General features: G+C 33.6%; 1 pseudogene across 1 annotated transcript; it reads left to right on the top strand.

Annotated features, from left to right (window-relative positions):
- The first annotated feature begins 12,838 nt into the window (after nucleotides 1–12,838).
- Nucleotides 12,839–19,795, top strand: LOC143571497 (organic cation/carnitine transporter 7-like; annotated as a pseudogene). The gene is made up of 5 exons (XR_013142105.1): nucleotides 12,839–13,197; nucleotides 17,686–17,923; nucleotides 18,147–18,567; nucleotides 19,220–19,422; nucleotides 19,497–19,795. The product of XR_013142105.1 is annotated as an organic cation/carnitine transporter 7-like (transcript).
- Nucleotides 19,796–20,098: the final 303 nt, after the last annotated feature.

A 20,098-nucleotide genomic window follows, 5' to 3' on the forward strand; every position in this document is an offset into this window, starting at 1 on the left:
CTCACTCCCGTGCAATCACTACCCAAACCCGCAAAAGACCAAAACAGACGACACTTAATTACCTCCCGGTCTCTCAAGTGACAGAATATAAGGTATCTCTCCATACATGAAAGACATTCACAAAGACGCATATGGAACAAAAACTGATAATAAATTAATACCAAATACGCATATGCATCACAACCAAATAAAATAAAAAACTTTACCAAAACATGAACCAATTAATATATAATCCAAAACTGAAAATAAAACGAGTCTAAAAAGTAATCATCCAAACCCAGGCAGTATAAAAGTTTAGCCAACCATAATTATTGATGAAACAAAGATAAAACAAGTAATATGGTTCATCGAAAAAGAAATAAATATAGTTGAGCTACTAGCCTGCGAGCTTAAATTAATTGACGTGCCTGCCTACTTCCTTATATGTTCTTGCCGTGAGTTGTTTCTTCCAAAATAATTTGTTTCTTGTTTCAATCATAACCTCAACAGGGGCTAGACACCCTTTGACTTCGTCCCCCTTCTTTGCAAAAACCTGCCCTCATTTGCTAACGCATGTCTTTTGTTATATATTGATGAGAACCAATTTCTTGTTGGGCCATCCAATCAAAACCTACATTACAAGATTATCTTAATTAACAATAAAGAGGCAGGCCCATTATTTTAACAATCAGTTCCATATATATGGCCATAAATCTTATTACTTTTATAATTAATAGTATATGTAAATTTGAACTCAGAGTTTACGATTCACCAAACAAAGACTAAATTTTGTTTATTATTATTTTTTTATTCACATATTTCTCTCCACATAAATTACTTTCATCTCAAACTAGTAAATACAACCAATTCCAACTTTGCATGAACTCAGATTGTTGATGACCAACACAACCATTTTTTCTCTTATTTTAACAATTTAAACCAAATTACTCTTAAAACCTTTAAAATTCAAATATAAACCAATTGAGCGAATTTATTTAATAAAAGCAACCCTAAAGCTACTCCAAATTGTAAGAAATATTTATAATATGTATATATAATTTTGCCAATATCATCTTGAAATTGGGGTTATGGTTGGAAGGGTTGAGTTATCGGTCTTTTTTCGAATCCGGGTAAGGGTTGAGTGTTACCTCCGTCTTTCCAACTGAAATTCGGGTGGTTTCTCCATCCTGGATTATAGTTATTACTGAATGCGTTGTTTTGTCGAGCGATGAATCGACCTCTTCCATAGCCATGATGACTTGCAGTCTCTTGTCTTATGACTTCCTCCACAAGTGTCACAGGTGAGTCTGGTTTTTGATAGCTCGGCTTGAAGTTGTTCGAATTTTTTAGAAAGGGTTTCAAGCTGTATTGTGACAAGAGTTTTGGAATCAATGTGGTGTATTCCTTTATGGGTTGGTGTAGATATTGGTAGGTTGTAAGCGAAACTCTTCTTTGCTGCCGTTTCCAGGACTTCAAATGCTTCGTTAGGTGATTTCGATCCCAGGTGTCCGCCGGCGATTTGGACGATGTCCTGTTTATTTTGACTGGATTGTGCGTCAAATAAAGTTTGTACTTGTAACCATACACTCAGTCCATGGTGTGGGCATCTTCTCAGAAGACTTTTGTATCTTTCCCATGCTGCGTGTAACGATTCATCATCATCGGTCCGGAATCCGGTAATGCTGGCTCGGTATTTGGCAGTTTTATCAGGAGGAGAGTATTTAAGGAGAAACTGTTCAACCATATGGTCCCAAGTGGTGATGGACCAGAGGAAAAAGATTCTATCCATTCCAAGGCTTGACCCCTCAGAGAGAAAGGAAAGAGTTTGAGTTTAATTTGATCGTCTGAACAGTTTTGTATTTTAAAGGTAACGCAGATTCGTAAGAATCGAGATATATGAGAGAGAGGGTCTTCGTCGAGGATACCATGAAATTGATTTCAATAAATTTCTGGTGATTTCGGGTGGAGCACTCCATTGCCGTAGCCTTCGAGAGTTGGCTTGGCATACTAGCTCATGTTCGGCTCATTGTTCTGGGCCGCCATCATTTCTTCTGTTTGATTTTCTCCTGATGTGGTGGCGTCTACTGACTCGTCTTTGATTGCTTCGGCGGTTTCTGTAGTCCGTTTACGTGCTCTTCGACGAAAGAGTTGTTCCGATTCAGAAATTGGAGAAACAAGCTTAGACTCGAAAGTAGAGGACATGCATGGGACTAAATCGAAGTTAAAACTAAAGGGAAAGTTAGTTAAAGTTAAACTAAAGGTTATTCGAAGTTAAACTACGAGTTAGGATAAGCTATTTTAAAACTAAACTAAAGTCTAAGTTAATTAAGTTAAAGTAAAGGTTAGGTAAATAAGGGTTAAAATTGGGCTAGCCGTAAAATTATATGGTTTAATAGTTAATAGAAATAAAATAAAAGTTAAAAATTTGTACAATTATAGACAATGATAAAATTAAAACTTGGATCGTTCTTAGAAACGTATCGTGTCCCCGGCAACAGCGCCAAAAACTTAATGGTGTGCTACGTGTAGCTTGTAAAATATGATGGATTGGATATTTAGCTTTTGCACAAGATCTTGTTTTAAATTTATAAAAGTGATTTCTACAAAGACTAAACACACACAAAATAGGCAAGTGTACCTATCGTATATGTAGAATAGTATTAGTAAGAACCAAGTATCGATCCGTGGACACAAATTTTTCTAATAATGAATCGTCGTTTTACTTTAATTTGAGGTTTCAATCATTTTGAGGTTAATTTTTGAACTTTTTATAAAATATAAATACTTATATATAATATATAGGTGACCAAGATGAGAAATTCTAAACAAGTAGTTCAATTATATGAAGGTTACCATCTAAGACAAGAATCCACTCCATTTATCCTTGATGATTATAAAGTAAACATGTGATAAAATTGCCGTAATAATATATGGTATAATAGCCCCTCATTTCTAAGTGAGCATATCCTATAACATAAAAGAAAGTAACATGCACATTTTAAAGTCGACCCTTTCCTAATGTCATGCTACCACGAGAATGTCAATTTGAGTTGGCAAGTAGTTTAGTAAAGTAGAAAGATTAGGATTGACTTTGATTTCTCAAATACCAATTCTAACAACTTCGGGTGGTTATAGTTTAAGTAGGTTATAATTACACATTCTGTTAACATATGATTTCTTTAACTAGCATGATAACCTAAGCAATTGTGTTAACAATGTTATTTCAGGATTACCAAAACTAGAGAAATAGATCATAACTTATATCTCATTATTTCTAAGTACAATATAAGGATCCATGTTTCGATAAATTATCAAATTATTCTATCTTTCAAGAACATGAATCGATCATGAATGATTTGCAATATGATTGTCAATCACCAACTTTGAATTGTTGAATTAAGATAGTGATACATTTCCCATCAAAAGATAATTGCAAAATAACCATGTAATTTACTAAATTAAATCACATGTTTTATATAATCATCAAGTAAAACAAAGCTTCTTCATAGATTTTAGATGGTAAATGGAGTTTAGCTCATAATGAGCATAGTTAAGAACATTAGAATGGATGATGACAGCAAACACATGATTAAACTAGAACAATCTAACCAAATGTGGATGAATCTTCCTTCTTAATGATGATGATGATGGTTGATGATGATGACCTCCAAGCCTTCAAACTCTTCACTAAATCTTCAATATGAGTGTTAGTGGGTGTTTTAATAAGTAAAAACCGTATAGAATTCTCTTCAAGGCACACTTGATCAATGCAACATGAGCCACTATTTATAGGCAGTCTGGAAGGTGAAGCACGACCCCGTGCTTAAGTAGGCACGCCGTCGTGGTTTTAATGGCATGTGCTAAAATAGTTTTGTCTTTTTGTTGAAGGTGACCACGGCCCCATGCTTTTGTACTCAGTATTTGTCTTTTCTTGTAGGTTTTTGTCTTTTCTGGTGTTCAGAAGCATGGGGCGTGTTTCTTGAGGCATGGGGGCGTGTTTCTTGAGGCATGGGGGCGTGTTTCCTGCTTTTCTTTGTGTTTTCTTCCGTTTTTCTTCGTCTTTTCGCTTGTTACATCGTTTGGGGCTTGGTTTTACCTGAAATTGTATTTTATTAAGATAAGTAGCCTTCCGTGTTATGTTATTTGATAGAAGTTGCAGTTTTTAGAGATTCTTTTATTCTATAAGGATGTATAATTTTATGTACATCAATCATCATGGAATTCATGATCAAGCTACCTTGGACAGCTATAACTCATGAACCCTACATGATTGATACAAAGCTGGGAATGAAAGAAGGTTTAAGTGGTGACTTATGGAGTTCTCTGACAAGTTATGCAATGGATGTGCTCAAGAGTTGCAAGAAGTGTTCTACCTTAAGGGATGGATAAAGGGATTTCAAGAAATAATCATTAAGGAGAAACTGGAAATTTTTCCTTATGTTTTGAACGTATTGCAAGCAGTATATTTGTAATTGGACGGAATGGTCATTCAGTGCTAAGTGTAATGATAGTAAGTGCAATGTTTCTATTAAAAGGACAAGAAAGAATAGCATGCTTGTGGAAGTGATATGCACTTGCAAAGTCTGGATAAGGAAGCGTATCATCGAGGACTTCATGGACAAGCTACCTAAGAATGCTAAACCTAATTAACGTTACTCGTTGATTGTAAGACAAACGATAAACCGGTAAGTCCGGAAGCTAAAGAAAGGATGTGAATACATGAAGTATTCGTTTTTACAAGGACTAAGCAATTTTCGAGGACGAAACCTCTTATAAGGTAGGTATACTTGTAACATCCGAAATTTGTAAGAATAGATAATTAATATATTATTTATTTACGGTGGAAAAGTTTACTTGAGTTAGTAGAGAAATAATAAAATAATAAAGATGGAAGGATAAGTAGTCTAATTAGATGTAATTAATTATGGACAGGTTAAGTATGTAATCCGTACCTATGGGCACGTGTATGTGTATGTAAAGTAGATTATGTGATTAACTAGAACTCACTCAGCGTAGCTGACTTTTAGTATGCACGCAGGCAAATAGGTTGCGGCAGCTAGCATGATTGAAGACACATGGCATGGAATCGAAGATACTGGCATCTAGAAGAAATGTTGTGATGTTTTAAAGACTATGTTTTATGCTTTAATAAATTTGAATGTTTTATAAGACAATATTTAAAGGTTATGTAACATATTATGGTTGAAGTTTTAATATTCCGCGAATGTTTTAATTAACTCTGATATTTGGAACTGTGTTTATAAGTAAATCCAACACCAAAGTAGGGCTACCGGTAACGGGGCCTTACATTAGAAAGTAATCGAATAGAAAAGTAATTGAATAGAATAGTATTCGAATCGAATAGAAAAGTATTCGAATAGAAATAGAAAAGTAATTGAATCGAATGGTCTTTCGATTGGAATGCCATTTAATTAGAATCTGTCATTCGATTAGAATGGTCATTCGATTAGAACCGTTATTTGATTAGAATGGTCATTCGAGTAGAACGATCATTCGATAGAACTGTCATTCGATTAGAATTTTGATTCGATTAGAATTGTGATTCGATTATAATGATGATTCGATTAGATATAGTTAGAGGTAGTTAATGATTACTCATAATTATTACACAGTTAGCTGTGCTCAACTGAAGAAATGTGTTACAATAAATTCTGAAAGAAGCAGGACCCAGGTGATTTTATAGCCCCATTTTCTTTTTATGTATTCAGGGTTGTGTGCATACTCTATGTGATTAGTTAATACACTTACATTTAGTGGTAACTGTATGATATGTGAATGCTTTATGAATAATATACGAATTGTATATGAATGATATAAAAAATGTTAGAAGTATGTATGAATATATATATATATAGGGATGGTTCAAGAGAGAAATGATATTATTGCAAGAAAAGTGAGAAATGAATATGGACCACTAGTTTTGTTTTAAGTTTTAAATGCTTAAAGCTAAATAAAGAAAATATTAATTATTCTCTTTCTTCAATTAATATAACTAATAAACCATAATGCATATCTATTTAATTAATATAACTAATTAAATTATTATAATTAGAAAATATTAAGAACTCATTTATTTTTATAACTTACTTTTTGTTTCTTGAATTTTTATCCTACACAAGTATAATTTATTCATATATTAAAATTTCATTCTATCCAAAACTAATTTCTTTCAACTCAATATATTAATATCCATCAACACATACTTACATTATGATGAATAATACCAAAAAATTATTTTACATGTATTTGTATTAGATATCAACAAAAAACATACAACTTACACAAAAACATATAATCTACACTTGTTTTATGAATAAGACAACATATAACCTACACACGAAAAACATTTAACCTACACACAAAATTCATCATCAATTAAATACACACGCACACGAAAACATTTAACCTACACACAAAAAACATATAACCTACACACGAAAATTTTATCTTACACAAATACAATTTATTCATACATTAATTTCTTTTCAAAACCAATTTCTTCAAACTCAACATATCAATATCCATCAACACGTAGTTACATTGTGATGAATAATACAAAAAAACTATCTTACACATGTTTGCATTAAATGTCAATAAAAAATATACAACCTACACAAAAACATTTAACCTACACTTGTTTTAAGAATAAGAAAATATATAGCTTACATACGAAAAACATATAACCTACGCATGTGTAGGGTAAGTGTATCTTTATGTAGTTTATATAATTGTTGATGTCGAGTTACATATGTAAGTTATATGCTTTTTGTATGTTGTACGTTTTTATTGCTCAAAACAAGTGTATGTTATATAACTTTGTGTATGCTGTATATTTATTGTTTACATTTAATGGACACATTTGTATGATATTTTTTTATTATTATTTATGAAAATAAGTTTTATAGCCATACCAATTGAAAAATATATATATATATTATGTTTTGGTATTTAGTGTTAAAAAATACGTTGATATATGCTAATATATTGAGTGGAAATTATTTTTTTGATATAAAGAAATAGTATTATATGAATAAGTTGTATTTATGTAGAATAAAATGAAAAATGTGTAAATAAAAATAAAGCTAAAGTAGTATTTTTATCTTTTTAATTATTATAGTTAAATTAGTTAGATATATTAATTAGAGAGAGATTTATTATGATTATATTAATTGTATTAATTGGAGAGAGAGAGAGAGAGAGAGAGAGAGAGATAATGCATTTATTGTTGTATTTACATCTTTTTTATTTATTTTTAAGAATTTAAACTTAAAACAAAACTAGTGGTTCATATTCATTTCTCACATTTCTTGCAATAATATCATTTCTCTCTTGAACTTAAACATATATATATATATATATATAAAGAAATGTATGTATGGTTGTATGATTGTATGGTTAAGAAGGAAACTGACCCTAATAATATCTGCGAACGTAGGGAACAGACCCTAATAATATATGTGAATGTAGCGAACAACCCTAATAATATATGCGAATGTAAGGGACGGACCCTAATAATATCTGCGAATGTAGGGAACAGACCCTAATAATATCTGCGAATGTAGGGAATAAACCATAATAATATTATAGGACGAAATGCTCTTTAAAATGTATAGATAGTTATGTATGAATGAAAGTATGAAAGAAAGAAAATATGAAAGTATGAAGGAATTTAAGTATGAAAGAATACTGTGAAAATTAGAAGTATGAATATATATGTATGTGTGTATGTATGAATGAAAGAAGTAGGTTAAGTATGTAATACATATCTACGGATATGTATACAGATATATGAACGTAATGTATGTTGTCTAATTAACTAGAACTCACTCAGCGTAGCTGACTTTTAGTATGCACGCAGGCAAATAGGATGAAGGAGCTGGCTTGAGGGGGACACATGACATGGAGTGAGCTGACAGCCATCTAGGGAAGAAAAGTTATGATGCTTTATGTTAAGATAATTTAAAAGTTTAAAGACAAGATTTTAATATTTTGTAATGAATGTTTAATGTTTTTATATTCCGCGAGAAATTTTAATTCACTCTGATATTTAGAACTGTGTTTATAAGTAAATCCAACACCAATGTCGGGCACCAGGACCGGGGCCTTACATACCTTTATATGATTTTGTTTGAATTTTTACAATTTAGCATGATTATAGAAGATGGATTGTTTTTAAAAAGTGTTGTATTGAACGTTCAACCTTTAAAAGCTAAGCTGTGTGTATGATGTTCAGAACTTTGCGATTTTGGATGGATATCGAACAACGAGGCACCTTCCTATCTTGATGAGACAATGAAGTGAGTAAAGGCATCACTTTTTTTTGTTCTGAAAGTTGAATGACTTTTCATTTTAGATGAAAACTGTTGAGTTGGTGTGAGAAAAAATGATCATATAGGACATGGCGATTTTTCTAAGTGTGCGTAGCTGATGGCTAAACTTCTATTGTGTAATAAAGGTCCTAACATATGTTATCTTTCACCTAAAACTGTATCATGGTTTCGTTGAAGAATGAAAGACATGTAGCCGGATCATAAGATGTCATCGTATACGTGTAGATAGAATACGATACGGACCGAAAGCGTTGTATTACTATACTAATCTATAAGGCGAAAACATAATAGCAAAGGAATTAAACACAATTCAACTTAAAGGAATTATCACTATATTCATATAACAATGTTAGTACAGTGATAATCTTTTCTGCCAAAAGATTTCCAAAGATTACAAAATATGACAAGTTTAAGCCTATTTATACACATGAACCTATAGGTTCTATAAGTTTGACAGCGTATAAGACTTATACACCGTATAAGTATTATACGTTGGTAAACCATACTTATATGCCCCTTAACATGTAATTCTAACAAACCAACTGTTTAACAATACAAGACCTAATATTAGACATTTTGCATAACAAAGAAGTAAGAATTTGGTCATCTAATTGGGTAGCTCATAGTTATATCCATTTATTCCTAATGTATGAATAATGTTTTCTTCTTGACGTGGGGTTTTTAGATTTTTGTTTGTCCTGCTCATGTTGTTTTTTGGTATTAATTTATGAAGATGATGACTCTGGATGAAAGTAAACAGATGTTGGGTTCATTATGAAAAAAACATTGGCTAAAGATTGGGATTAGCTATCTGAACTTCTTATCTCCCAAATAGATGAAAAAATTGTTTTTGTTTTTTGAACTTCTTATCTCCCAACTAAATGAAAGATTAAAGTTGTAGTAGTAGCAACTATTTCTTGTGATATAGGTATGTTTCTATGTATATCTTTAGATTATGGATCTATTCTTTTTGCTTAATCACACTTCAAATTGAGTTTTTTCTAAACTAGGTCTTCTAACTTTTTGCCTTTAGAAATGTTTATGACTTTCATTTGTGTATTCTATGTAAATATGAGCCTACCTTTTTTATAAAATATTTCATCAGTTTTGACCCATTACATAAAATATTGTTTCATTTAGAATGTAAATAACAAAAAATACATGTCATTATGACACTAAGGTACGCCCGTCCACCTGACGGGTATAAACTGGGTATAAACTAGTTTATAGAGTTGCCAATACTAATATTTTCATATAAAATTATATTATAATTAGGATAGTTTTTAAGAAAATGCATAGGCTTTAGCCTAGTGATAAGAGGGATTCCCTCTTTTAGGAGATTGCCGATTTGTTATTTTAAAGAAAGAAAATTGTTATTCATGTGGTAGCCCTCAATATCTCCCACTTAATTATTTATTTTATTTTGAATATATATGCAAAAGATATATCTATGAGATCACATTACCACGATGAATTTTGACTATATTTTAATGCTTAATTAAATCAAATCGAATTAATCTGAATTCATATTCAAGTAACCTGAATTTGGGTATGTTTTTTTGGAGAAAATTATCGTTTGCCCCCTGGATAATATCGTCGCGAAATGAATTGACCATTGAAAAAGAATTTGCGCATGTTATGCCATTGTATTTCTCGAACGGGTTTTTTTGGCTCCTTTCCGGCAGTTGACCGTCGATGACTGACGGATGCCAAGGGCATTTTGGTAATCATCTCTTAATAATAATCATCATCATCATTCATATCATCCTCATGTCCTCATTTCCATATCCATAATAATAATAATAATAATAATAATAATAATAATAATAATCTAAATTTCATTCATACTAACAGCAACATAAAATTTCATATCCATCCATAAAAATTCCTTTTTCATCTGAATTTCATTATCATCGTCATATCCATAACATGTTGAAACTATCAAATTTTCAACCTTTTCCAACTAGTGAGTTTAGGGTTTCAAGATTCTGAAATCAAGATTGTAAATTGAAGAAATTAGGAAGACGATGGTGGTAGAGGCTAGAGAGAGTGAGAGATGGCTCCATGGTGGTGTAGGAGACCGGTTCGTCCGGAAAGACGGTGACGGTGGCGCTATCTTGGGTTCCGCCAGCAGGAACTGTTACCAGATGAAGATAGTGGTGGTGGCAGTGGTTAGGGTCCCGGCAACAGGAAGATGGTGGTGGTGGCGGCGGCTAGGCTTCTGCCGATGGTGGTGGTGCTGCAGAGGAGCATGTGGCTCATTCTCAACTCCAAATTCAAATCCGGACATCGTTCTTGAACTTCTGTCAACGTATTCTTGATTTTCCGGCGGTCACCTCCATCGGAATTATGTTTTAGGGTTTGGGGTTTATGGGTTTAGGGTTTCCGAGCTTGGTGAAGGGGGTACGTTGGTGGTGGTGTGGGTATGATGAATTTGAAGATCTAGGTTTGTTATTGTATGATGATGATGATGAAGATGAAGATCTTGGTTTGAGTATGATAATGGTAAAGATCTGGGTAAAATTATTATTATTATGGTGAACATTTGTTGTTATTGTTTATAAAAGGGCATAATGGTAACTTTACTAAGTCAACAGACAGTCAACTAACGGAAGGAGCCAAAAAACCCGCCCAAGAAATACAATAGCACAACATGTGCAAAATATTTTTCAGTGTTCAATCCATCTCGCGACAATATTACCCAGTGAGGCAAATGTTAATTTTCTTGTTTTTAATGTTATGTCTCCCTTGGTAACTACAGTCAAAAAAGTTGTTAATTGGCAATTTATAAGTTTGAGGGTATAACAGTCATTTTTCTAAAGTGACTTAATAAAAGATATTTTGTTTTAGTCCTCACACATTGAGAAACGTAAGGGACATTTAGCAAAAGCCATTTTTAGCCTTGAAAGCTCAAACACGTGACAAGTAATTGCAGAGTAGCAAAACTAGGGGTGCATGATCCTCTATAACAATTTGTGGATGACATTACGTTCTCTGTCTCTCAAATTGATTTTTATAATAATCATATTACCTTTTATTTAAATAAATTTAATGAAGCTGCGCCCAGCAATATCAGTTGGACGGACGGTCGCGGTGCCGCCGCCGCCAAAATTAAAAATTTCGTCTTCTTCATTTCTCCGACATGTATTTGGATCAACTTCTCCATTCGCCACGGTACTTGTATATGAAAGTATAATCGATATAAAAGATTAGTCTAAACTTGATCGTTTATTAACTGTTGTGAAAAATAATGTTTACAAATAACCACACACTTACGACAACTCTTTATTTACGTGTATTTTTTTAACGACTAAATATTACCCTAGCCAACTGATGTTAGCTTTATTATTTTAAGATAAATAGTTTTTAACTAAAATAAATCAACAGGTGATCATGTCACCCCGTAATGCCTGTGCTTTATTGTTAGAAGATCGTTCAGTTCTGACTCTCCAGGTACTCCTCTTTCAAGAGATTAAATGTGTAATGCTTATGATATAATTTTAAGTAATTTGATAAAACGAAGACATTAAAATTTTGTATGTGGTTTTATATATTTTATTTTTTAATATTTTGAATGGTTGGTAATTACCAAACAGTGGAACCTGCAAAAGAGGATCAAAATTTCGTGGAAAATAAGGTCAGTACGTTCTAGGTACATGTATTGGTTTGTATTTAAAATTTGAAATAATTGATTTTATTAATATTGAATGGCCATTTATGTTTGTGTATTGTATATCTATAATCTATACATCTGTATCCATACGATCATATCCGTTCCTAGGGTGGTGGTAGTGTCGAATGCACCGAATTCATCTTTCATACGTGCAAATGTACATAGTCACTTATTTTATATTTTTGTTTTCTTAGCTAATTTAACTAAATTATTTTCAATTTAAAATAACATATTATAATATTAAAAAATAACATTCTATGAATTAAAAAAATATACTAAAATTTATTAAAAAAAATTGACAAATATTTTTAATTGCTTCAAACTAAAAAAAATGTAAATTGCATCGCTTTCATCATGCCCAAACTGGACGGGTGTTGTTCCCGAAAGGTCGAAAGCACCCTAATAACCCTCCCCCCCCCCTTCTCCCCGAGAGCACTCCTTCTCCCTTTAGACCATCCGTAGTGGGAGCTTTATGGAGGCTTTATGGGGTCATAAAGCCTGAGAACACCGCCCCCCAGGCTTTATGGAGGCGTTTTGGTTATTTATTTTTGGGTGGCGTTTTGTAGATAACGCTGGTAATAGGCATGGGAATTAAAAAAAACAAATAAACAAATTTATGGAAAGTTATGAGGGCTTTATGACTACACTTGTTTTTTGTAAAAAGCCATAACTATGACTAGGAGCCACGTGATGCATAATGCCTGGGGGTGAGGCTTTATGACTACTCATGGCCTTAGTGGGACACAATAAAAGAATTTTAAAACAATTATACAAATGACATTATTTATTTTTCACTTATTTTATCATTCTCTTCACTTGTCAACCACTTGAGCTGATGTGTTCCATCGTGGTGTACTACGAAAATTTAGGGATAGTGCGGACACCGATCAGTAATCGTGCAAAGTTCATTAATACTGTTTCCCAGATTGTAGATGAAAGGGTCACATATAAATTAGATGGGGCGCTTTCAAATATAGGAATCACAAACTTCCCGCCTATCATGCTTGCATATACTGGACTTGGTTGGATTGCAGAAGCCATGGAGATGATGCTTTTATCGTTCGTTGGGCCAGCTATTCAACCCGAATGGGAACTTTCTTCGGAACAAGAAAGCTTCATTTCAACGGTCACTTTCGGCGGCATGCTCGTTGGAGCATATGTGTGGGGCGTTGTTTTGGATGGTTATGGATGCAAGTAAGTTAATCTCCGGCACAAAGCTGAAACATATATTAACACAAGGATATACTTTTCAAAATTTTGATTAAAAACTGACTGCTTAAACCAATTCCAATACACGAGGTGCTTTATTGGTATTTTGAAATTTGGAAGGTCTACAAGTTATTAAAAATACAAAATGACTAATGATTATTGATATTAATATCATACATAACTATATACGTTAACTATGATAAATCAATGATTTATGAGTGTAGGTCCTCTAAATGGATCTCACAACTTTACTCCGATCAATCTGTGGTGTTAGTTTGCGGAAATCACTAACACTCGGATCTCAGATCTTAGTTTGTATAAACAAAAAAGAAAAAGATGAAGTTTGGAAAGAAGTTCTTTTATTTTCTAAGAGTGATGACTTGAATATTTTCTAAGAGTGATGACTTGAATATGGAGTATATATACCTCACATCTAGGTCATTACATAATGGGCCAAAATGGACTTTTACCGTACAAAATAAACATACTGAGTACGTAATATATACACCGACTATAAGCAAACAGAAAGACACACACAATCGTAATAATTATATAGAATATTAGCCCTATAATCTCCCTCTAGGATTGAGTTTGTCAAGGAACCTTCGTCAAGTTCTTTGTTTCGTCTTTATTTCTTGAAATTTAGTAGTTGTCCTGATCAAAGAGCTTGAGATTGGATTTTGGACAATTTTTTATTTTCACTTCTTGTAGACTTGAACTTCAATTTTATTTTCTGGAAATGATCGGTAACAGCAAATTTTAGAAACATCAGATGCGGGAGGCTCGATATCTAATTTTCATTTGTTGACTTTCTTGAGCCGAATGATTTCTTTCCTTTGTCCTTCAACCGATCTTCAGACACGATCAGTTCATTTTTAGGTTCAACCACCAACTTTCACGTTCACATTTTTTTTCAAGCGCTTCAGCATCTGCAACAGTTTGGAACTCATCAATTCGTGAATATCAGCTCAAGAATAATGAAAATGCAATCTGATGTGCAGCAACATATTGAATAAAATAACTCTACACACTTGTATACCCGTGAAGGAAGTTATCTGCTCGTCACATCAAAATTGTACCATTTACTCGTGACTTGCATAAGCTCTTAATAGATTTGAGAATAGAATATCAATAACAAACTGTGTATTAACAGCCCCATATACTCATGAATGTTTGATAATGTACTTGTTTACAAGACCTCATGAAATAATTTCTAATCTGCTCGAGTAATATCTGAAATCAGTCAGCAACTCGTAAATAAAATTTTTTTATATGTTGGAACATAATTAAATCAACATCTAATCAAGTCCGAACACATAATAACTGTTTCCCCCAATTTTGACTTGTCAGCCCTAAAATGTTAGATCTGAAATTAAACCTCTCATACACAAAATTGAACATTGAAATTTCATTAAACCATCTCAAGATCATTTGTCTATCACCAATCATTCATCAATTTCACCAAACATTAAGATCTTGAAAATCAAATATAAACGAATTCGACCTAAATGAACCTTTAAAACAGCAGAGAATCCATAGAAGAGGCAGTGTCGATCAAACACTCTTTATCAAGAAGGTAAAAGACGATCAGATCCTAGTCCAAGTTTACGTTGATGACATTATCTTCGGATCAACATGTGATAGATTGTGTAGAGAGTTTGCAGAAGTCATGTAGAGTCGGTTTGAGATGAGTTCATTAGGGGGAAATGACGTTCTTTTGGGCATTCATGTTGAGCAGAAGACGGACGGGATTTTAATTAATCAAGTAAAATACGTTCATGAAATTGTTCAGAAGTTCGGATTCAAGGATGCCAATTCTTTTCTCACTCTGACTGCTACAAGACCGGTGTTAGCTCCAGATCCATCGGGAAAGTCAGTTGATCAGCGCATATATAGGTCATTATTGGCTCACTGATGTATCTCACTGCAAGTCGTCCGGACATCATGTTCCTGGTCTGTCAGTGTGCCAGATATCAATCTGATCCGAAAGAATCCCGCTTGGATGTTGTCAAACGCATATTTCGGTATCTCAAAGGAAAACCTAGACTGGGTCTTTGGTACCCTAAATACTCTCCTTTAGTGCTACACGCGTACACCGACAGTGACTATGTGGGATGTAAGTTGGATAGAAAATCAACATCAGGAGGATGTCGATTCTTTGGGGATCGGCTAATCTCTTGGCAATGCAAGAAACAAGTCATGGTATACACCTCCACAGTTGAAGCATAATACATAGATGCTTCCGCCTGCTGCTCACAAGTCATATGGATCCAGCATCAGCTGTTGCATTACGATTTGAATTTCAATACACCCTCAAGTTATGACCCACCTAATTTTATTCGTGAATGAGTTCTCGCTTCTTTATCCATTCTCTCGTATCTTATGCAATATAGGTTGAGTTGAGCTTTAATACCGACAAATCAACCTCGGATCGTAAACAATTGATCTCACAAGTCAAGGGGGTGATTGTATGGCCAATAATTTATGACTTACGATATCAATATGGAGAAACTCGTTAAATATATTATGGTCAAGCAAATAACTAAAGTGGGCGAATTCCGGATCTGAGTCGAGAGCTTTGGTGCACGCGTTTATCTTCAACGGGGAGAAAGCTTCTAGAAAAAATGTGTTAGGCTATAAATATATCATTTTGTTGTCTTTCTATGTGTGTGTTTTTCATGATGTAATCAACCACCCAATGGGAGCTCACCTTGGGTGGGATCGGTTTGTTTAATATTATCAATCTTTTAAACCGATTACTAGTTGTTCATTATTCTTTATCTTATCTTTAGATTATATGTTCAATCTTTAGATTTCATCGCACCCGTCTGGATCTATTATCAAGAACAAAATGAGGAAATAATGGTGTTCGAAGTTCGTCGTGAATTCGTAGATTCAGATTTATTGCTGATTAGAAGTTCTTTTGAAGATTCTTATGAAGTATTTCAAGAAGATTTGAAGATCCATATGACTTTTATTTCACATCCAGATACGTAATTTGTTAAAATGTTTCATACATGGCGGCTCGGGTTTATAAAACCGTGGCCGGCAGATCCGAGTCGAGAGCTTCGGTGTATGCGTTTAGCTTCAACGTGGAGAAAGCTTCTAGAACAATTGTGTTAGGCTATACATATATATTTTATTGTCTTCTTATATGTGTGTTTTTCATGGGGGAGCTCACATTAGGTGGATCGGTTCAATATTATAAATCTTTTAAACCGATAACGGAGTCATTCATTATTCTTTATCTTATCTTTACATTATTTGTTCCATCGTTTGATTTCAGAACCTTTAAGTAGCACTGATTATGATTCTACGAACCCGTGATGAACTTCGAGCATCATTATTTCCTCAAATATTTAAACTTTTATTTCCAAACATCCAACTTTATTTCCAAAACTTCAAAGGATTTTCAAAAACTTTAAGAAATTAACATCTCGGTTTAGGTAACCGCGGAATTAGAACCCGAATATTAAGAACAAAGTTGAATCAGTTGATTCAAACCTGCTCCGATACCAATTGTAGGCCTTGAAACGCCGGATCTAACATCAAACAGATTTTGTTCTTAATAATCGATCAAGACGGGTGCGATGAAATCAAACTACAAACAAGTACGATATGCAAAGATAATTATGTGCTTTATGTCTTGTTTTTTATCCAAATAAAAGTCACCAATAGATTAGCTCCTCGCCATTCTCTGCGACACACAAGTAAAACCCACTAGGATTTTAGTGTTATTTTAAAGGATTCTATTAGCATTACCTTTGTGACATGAAAAGTCTGACCAATCATGTCAAAAACGAATCCTGTTTGAAAGTTGGCATATAGAATGTTTGTGCTGTTTGTTAGGGATACATGAAATCTACTAGGTACCAGAGTTACTTTAAACATTGTTATTTTTATTTATAAATTATATAGTATTCGATACTTGTTTTACCAGACATTGTTGAAAAGTCGCACATAAACAAAACTTCAGAACCATCAATTGTTGTAGGGGTGTGCATGGTTCGGTTCGGTTATTAGCATTAACCCAACCTAACCGATCGGTTATCGGTTCGGTTCGGTTAATAACCGGTATCAAATTTGGGCTAAAATTTTGCTTAAAACTACATGAAATGAATGTTTAAATACATGAAATGAATGCATAACTACATGAAATGAGGGTATAAATATATAAAATTGAGATATTAGAACATGAAATGGAGATATAAATACATGAAAATGATAGTGTTAAACTATTAATATATATAATACATGAAATAGAGGAAAAAATGCTTGAAAATATTAAAAAATGAAGAGTTCGGTTCGGTTAATTTCGGTTAATTCGGTTTTCGGTTATATCGGTTCGGTTTCGTCGGTTTTCGGTTCGGTTTCGGTTACCGATTCGGTTATTGCTCACCCCTAAATTGTTGTATGTACTTATTTGTGAAGCCTAATGGTGAAAAACGAGTTTCTTTCTCCCTTGTCTTCCAGGAAGGGTTTTCTTGGTGCATCTATAATGACAACCACATGCGGATTATTGAGCGCTTTTGCGCCAAACTATACTTCATTGTTCATTCTTCGCTTCTTCATTGGATTTGGTTTAGGGTGTGGACATGTATTTTCGTCATGGTTTCTAGAGTTTGTTCCCACTCCAAAACGAGGAACATGGATGGTTGTTTTTTCTACATTTTGGACGGTTGGAACCATCATCGAGGCTTCACTTGCATGGGTACGTCACATCATATTTTTTCACATCCGGACTCAAAGATAAGTTCGAATCTACGTGTGAATAGTTGTTTGGAGGGGGACAACTTCGATTTTTCAAGATTTTGTTGACAAAAAGAGAATCTCTCTAATAAAATGATATTTTAGGAATTCTCCCTTAATAATCGAATTTTTATTTTCTTAAATTGGAAACACAATTTGACTACTAATAACATGATTATATACAGTCAGTCATGCCTAGCTTTGGTTGGAGATGGCTGCTCGGACTATCCACGATTCCGTCTCTACTTGTGCTACTGTTTTACGGTCATGTACCAGAGTCACCAAGGTATCTTTGCGTGAAAAGTAAATTGACTGAGCTGCGCTATATTATGGAGGAAGCAGCTACGCTTGACAGAAAAGAACTCCCCGTTGGCATGCATGTGTCAGATCATATAAACAAGGCAGATAAAATAAGGTCATCTTCGATAACCATGCTTTTGTCGCCGAATTTGAGAAGAACAACACTTCCTCTATGGTTCTTATACTTCGGTAACACGTTTTCATATTATGGCATAGTACTATTGACTTCACAATTGAGCATCATGCAATCAGAAAGTATCCAGAATTCAAGTCTTTATACAAATGTATTTGTCAATAGTTTGGCAGGTAAGTCTCAGATCACAAGATCTTTATTAGTGATAAAATGCTAACCACTAATGAGTCCATTTGGGTCAGTATCATTTCATATCAAAGTATTGGCTTTAAGTGATAGAGAATTGTTCAGTTTAAGTTTTTGGTTTTTGTGTGATCGGTTCAATCACAAGTCATTTTGGATTTTACATTTGGGCTTGAAATGTATGTGCTCGAAAAAAAATCTGAATAATGAATTTGGTGCTTGACCTAAATTTTTTTGTTAAGCACCTGTTAATTAACGGATTTGAATATGAAACTTTTGGTCCAAAATAGTAACTTTGAGCCATAATTCAAATAACAAACATTCAAATAAGTTTGGTGTGACCGAGTTGGTTTTATTGTTCGGTTTTGGATCAAGGCATAAGCGAAATCCAACTGTAACTTTTGGTTTCGATTTCTGGTTTTCTCAGCCCAAATTAATAAAAACCATAAAAGCATGGCTTATCAATAAAGCTAGTCGCTAAACTTTGTGCTAATACAGAACACCCAAAATGATAAGTACAACCACGTAAATCTGATAATTGACAAATTTAACTACCTTTTGATAATTGACAAATTTAACTACCTTTAGTGACTTGCATGGTGTCCAAAGGTCTAATGACGTCTTCTTACACGTTTTTTTCAGAACTTCCCGGGCTTGGTTTAGCCGCAATCATATTAGACAAACTAGGGCGTAAGATCTCGATGGAAATTATGTTCATTGCAGGATTCGTTCTACTTCTACCACTAGTTGTTCATCAGAATGATATGTTGACCACAACATGTCTATTTGGAGCTCGTATGTTCATTTCCGCAAGCTTCATTGTTGCGTGTATCTACTCGCCCGAGGTATATAAACATTAAACTTTTGTTTTATCCGCGCTTATTTGATATGTTGCTATATTGATGTTTGGGTTATGTAGGTTTATCCTACTAACATAAGGGCGTCGGGAGTTGGAATAGCGACGCCTGTGGGCGAATTGGTGGTATGGTGTGCCCGCTTGTAGCAGTTGGTCTGGTTAGCAGTTGTAGCCAAACACTTGCAGTTATGTTGTTTGAGGCTCTGATACTTGTTTCAGGAATTTGTGTTGTGCTACTTCCGTTAGAAACCAAAGGGAGGGATTTAACTGATGAAGTAGAATGAATATTATTCTTATTACAGGTTAATCCCAAAACGGATGATTAAGAAAGTACATGTTTTTCATAAGGAAAGTGAAAGGTTTTTTTTAACGAAAGTGAAAGTTGAAGGTATGTTTATGTAGCATAGTAAAAGAAATTAGGGGGTATTTTTACTATTTAGATTCCTATAATAGGTTATTGTGTTTATCTTTTAAGTTCTTAGCATAAATAGATGGTTAGGATTCATGTAATTTGTGTATAAGTTTAATGAATAAAAGAAAGAGTCGTAGTGATCTAGTGTTTGATCTTGTTCAAATGCTGTTTTTGGGGCATGATTTCCAACAATTCTTAAGTAGATGATAAGAAGCCCATTGCTTTGTTCTACATATTTATTGTTGGAAAACCC

This window comes from Bidens hawaiensis, unplaced genomic scaffold (genome assembly GCF_021521415.1).
Source record: "Bidens hawaiensis isolate Kalapana, Puna unplaced genomic scaffold, B.hawaiensis_p1.1 tig00025382_1, whole genome shotgun sequence".
In the NCBI taxonomy this organism is placed as follows: Eukaryota; Viridiplantae; Streptophyta; class Magnoliopsida; order Asterales; family Asteraceae; genus Bidens; species Bidens hawaiensis.